Consider the following 4,539-nt stretch of genomic DNA (forward strand, 5'->3'; position numbering starts at 1 on the left):
ATCCTACAGCTGGATTGGAGCTCCCAGATGCCATCTAGGAGTGCCTGGGATGTATGTGGGGCAGCTGGAGGGATGGCCACGATCTATCCAGCACCTGTCCTGCCCCTGCAGGCTGATGATGTAATAGTATAATAATGTGGCAGAGGACAAGGGGGGCTTTGGAATCTGGGGGAGGACTGGTCCAGCTTTCAGTGTTGTGGCTGGGGTAAGGCAGCTGTTGTCCCTGCTCTAAGCTCAGAAGGAGCCCCCGCCCCTTCAGTGAGCACTCTGAGCCTGGTACACTCACCTTAAGACCAGTCCTTCAGGCACGGGACGGCTCATGCGGAACTCCCCTTCCAAGAAACAAAAATGATTTGGGCTGCAGCCATCAGCCACATAGACTCTAATGAGAGATCAGACAAGGCACAGAAAAGACCCTGCTCATGACAGAAAGGGAGACCTTTCTATGAGGATGGGAGCATTCAGACACTGGAGGATTCTTATCCTAGGCCCCCAAGCATCTGCTTCCTCCTTCTCACACCCACATCCCACCTCCCCATCGTCTGATGCCCCTCACTTGTCCATGTGCCTTCAATTTAGGCCTCCCCCAAAGGGTTCCTCACTCAGGCCCTCTTTATACATGTACCTGGTCTCTCTTCAAGGTCTCACCTTGGTCCTTGATGATGCATCATCCTAGCCCTCCAGAGAGTTCCACCAGGATTCCTTGCAAACACCTTGGATGTGAACTTCCCTATAGATTTGGTGGCCACAATTGTCTAAATGTTCCCTAGATGCTCTGCTAACCAGGCCCCAGAGGGAGAAACTGGGAGTTGGTAGGACCCTCCTCCCCCTAACCTAACCAGTTTTCCTTCTACTTCTTATCCAAGCTCCCCAGGTGATCGGGTCCTAGAGAAGCAATCTCAGCATCCACTTCCCCACCTTTCCCCTTGCTTGTCCCTAACCTGAAATCCCGGGTTGTCTTTCTCCAAACTGTTGTTGAAAGTAGCAGTCATGTCTAACTTACTTATTTCTGTGCCTCAAACACAATACCTCACAAGTTAAGGGTTCAATAAATATTTATTTGAAGAATTGGTCTTCAAACTTCTCCAGTATATTTCCTTCTCTTCTCAGTATACACTCCTGCCAGCAATCCCCAACAATCACACACTTTTTTATTCCCAAGGCAGCTTTTGAGGAGCTGTTCAGAGGCATTAACCTCTTTTAGTCCTGGATGATGAGGGGGAAATGCACTGACGTCCAGGTCTGGACCCAGAGCTGAGCATATGTCCCATCTGCCTCTCCTGAGCCTCCAGGCCCCAGGCGGGATTGTCTCGCCTCACTCATCCTTGCCGCCAAGGCTTCCTCGCCTGTATTTATATACACTAAAGCCTCTGCCCGAATAAAACATCCATGTAAAATCCAATTTTCTCAGAATCTCTTTTGGAGCCTGGACCTGAGATGGAGTAGGTAACCCCGGCGGTAACCGCCTGAACCACTCCTGCTGGCTGCAAAGGTGAGGCCCATTTTTCAATTATCTATCTGCTGTGACAGCAGCGGTCCAGCCACCGAGCCAAGGAAGGAGGAGGGGGGAGGCAGAGCTGGGGAGGAGGGAGAAAGAGGGCAAGGGCATGGTGGGAGAGGAGAGGGAGAAACCTAGAGAGAGGCACGTGGCAGAGACCTCTGCACTTGGCACCCAGTAGGTGTTCAAGAATTATTTGGAAAATGAGTTACTGGAAGAGTGAAAAGGGAGGGTGGGGGTGAGGCAAGGAGAGGGGGAGAGCTGGAGAGACACAGAGTGGGTGGAGAGAGGGAGAGAAGAAGAGAGGGCAGGAGGGGGAGAGGGGGAGGGGAGGCGAGCATGGATGGAGCCAACAAGAGGCTCCTGTGTCAATCCGTGGAAACGGGAGGCAGAGTGATGCGGTCACAGCTCCTGCCATCAATATCCTCTAATATAAATGTCAGTGATGCTATTTTCCGCGCAGTCATTTCGCACACTGCTGATTACATTAACGTATAATGGAGGGGCGCCGGCTCCACTGCTTTCTCCCCTAACCCTCCCCCCGGTGATGTGTCAATAGCCGCCTCCATGAACAAGTCAATTTTCTGCAGGCTTGGCAGCGGAATAAATCTGCCCGGCTATGGGGAGAGCTGGAGATATTTATATACCCGGCTCCTGCCTTCCGTGAGCGCGCGTGCGTGTGCGCGGCGGGCGCGGGCGCAGGCTGGGGTCGGGAGGCGGTGGCGCGCGGCCGAGCTGAATGATTTCCAGCCCGGACTCAATAAGAGGAGAATTTAGAGCGGTCCCTGAGCTGGGCTCCCAGAAACAGCCTTACACGTTTATTTTCCTTAGCTGAACAGGAAAGGCAAGAATTATATGTGGATTTATAGGACAGGCGCAGCTCAACCCAAATGCTCCCGCTCCGGGGGGCGGGGAGCGCGGGGGCGGGGGCGCGGAGGGAGGCGGCGGGCCGAGAGCGGGCCGCTGGGACCCCGGCTCGCGCCGGTGCGGGTAGGGGCACACTCCCCTCGCAGGTCGCTTTAATTACATTTGTTCTTGTCCTTCGTGAGGGCGAGACTTCGGCGCAGCCCGCGTTGGGGGGAGGGAAGGCGCAGGCCGGGACTGCCTGGGGATGGTGGGGGGTGGGGGGGGCGGCTTCGGGAACGGGGACGGGGGAGACCCCGAAGGGGGGCTGTCAGCCTCGGCTCAGAAGCGGATCAATAGTACGAGATCTAATGGGCTAACTGCCAAGCGGACGCACTGAGGCGCTGCCCCGCGGGGGCGGGAGGGGGTGGGCGAAGGACGAGAGATAGGAAGGGGGGTAGGAGAGGGAGAGAGGACGGTGGGGGGGGGGGGGGGGGCGAAGGGCAGGAAGAGTGAGAGAGATTCGGGGAGGAGGAGAGAAAAAACGGAGAAGGGAACAGAGGGAGAGTAGAAGGGAAGGGACAGGACAGGACAGTCTTCGAGGGGGCGTATCTTCAACATCCTTGCCTCCCAACAGTGGGAAGGAAGAACCTGTCCCGGAGCGACCTCACACCGAAGCCGCCCGCCCCTCTGTCCTCAACTCTGCCATTGAGCCGCCAGGGGGCGGCGCGACCCTGTGCTGTCCCCGCGGATCTCCGCGCCTCCTTGCTGGGGCTCAAGTGACCCGTCTCCTCTGACGCCTGGTCCCTGCGCGGTGCTCTCTGCCCTCTCCCGGAGGCCTCCCTGCGTGGCAGGGGTGGGGGTAGGGCAGCTCGCCCCCTCCCCCCGCCCCGAATAGACGGAATCTTCTGGCTTTCATAGTGTTGAGCATGGCACTCTGGGACCTTGGAGCGAGGAAGTACCCCAGGGGCTGGATCACCAGGCCTGGGGCTGGCCAGTGCCCCTCAAAGATACCCAAGGCTGCAGCAGACGCGGCTTAGGAGGCAACGTGGGATTTGGGCCTTCGCATCCTGGCGGCAGAGCGCAGGCGAGTCTCTGGGACAGTCCCCGCGCGAAGGGTCCTTCTGCGTGTGCTGTGCAGGGCCCTAGCGAGGCCAGCCAAGGCCGCAGGGGATCAATGCCCAGTTTTAACTCTTTCGGTTCCTGGCCATTGCTGACCCCTAAGCTCCTGCCCACAGACGGATCCTTTTTCAGCTCCTTCCTGTCCCTTCCCAAACTGAGTGAGACAATAAAATACATCCCAACACTCCTGCCAGCAAATTGTGCCACTCAGTAGAGGGGAGCCTGGTGGTGTCAGTTCAATGGTTCTCAAGCTGGGGGCATATCAGAATTACTTGGAGCTTTCCAACTTAAACGTGTCTACCCACATGCACTCATATTGTAAGCAGTGTGTGTGGGCCGGCAGGGGTTCCTGGAAACGTGCATTTTATCAAAGCTCCCTAGGTAATTCTGATATATTCCCACATGGGTATTGCCTGAAGAAAGGTATTACTATTGTACATTTTTTCACGTTGGCTGTGGTAGCTCAGCTTGGGCTCTTTGCCCTCATGGATATGTCTGTTTGTGTATCACTATGCGCATATGTCATTGGGTACCTGTCATTGGGTAAACATTGTTTTATGCATCTCTTTGTGCCTCTTCCTGTGTGTCATTGGGGTTATCAGCATTTATTGAGAGCGCTTATTGTGTATGCATTGTTGTACATGCCTGTACTGATGAGAGCCAGTGGGGGCCCCGTGGTGTGCTTCAATGTGTCGAGCACATCTCTGTGAGCTCCATTGTGGGGCACAGCCATTGTCTCCATGTCATTGAGAGTGTGTGCTGGCGAGAGCTCATGACACAAATGGAACGAAGCTGATCTGCCCCAGAAGCAAAGGCAGCAATGACCTTCTTTTTCCAATTATATCCTGGTCAGAGGTGAATGACCTCTCCCCACTGAGGCAGCTTCTTGTCATGCAAACTGAGCAGAAGGATGGAGATTAGAGGAATGTGACCGAGTCACGTGTGAAAACAATCAGCTATCAATGGGCCTCCGATCAATGCCCCAGATTACAGATGAGCCCTGGGGAAGAAGTCACTTTGGAGTTTTTCCCAAGGAGGGGAAAACACACGGTACACAACCATTCACAGCACACTGC

The 4,539-nt window shown here is 55.4% G+C and overlaps 1 long non-coding RNA gene across 1 annotated transcript; it reads left to right on the top strand.

Moving 5' to 3' along the window:
* Positions 1-1,786: 1,786 nt before the first annotated feature.
* LOC139040214 (uncharacterized) lies at positions 1,787-3,647 on the top strand. The gene is made up of 2 exons (XR_011494287.1): positions 1,787-2,342; positions 2,979-3,647. It is a non-coding gene; the product is annotated as an uncharacterized lncRNA (long non-coding RNA).
* Positions 3,648-4,539: the final 892 nt, after the last annotated feature.

The sequence above is a fragment of the Equus asinus genome, chromosome 2, assembly GCF_041296235.1.
Source record: "Equus asinus isolate D_3611 breed Donkey chromosome 2, EquAss-T2T_v2, whole genome shotgun sequence".
In the NCBI taxonomy this organism is placed as follows: Eukaryota; Metazoa; Chordata; class Mammalia; order Perissodactyla; family Equidae; genus Equus; species Equus asinus.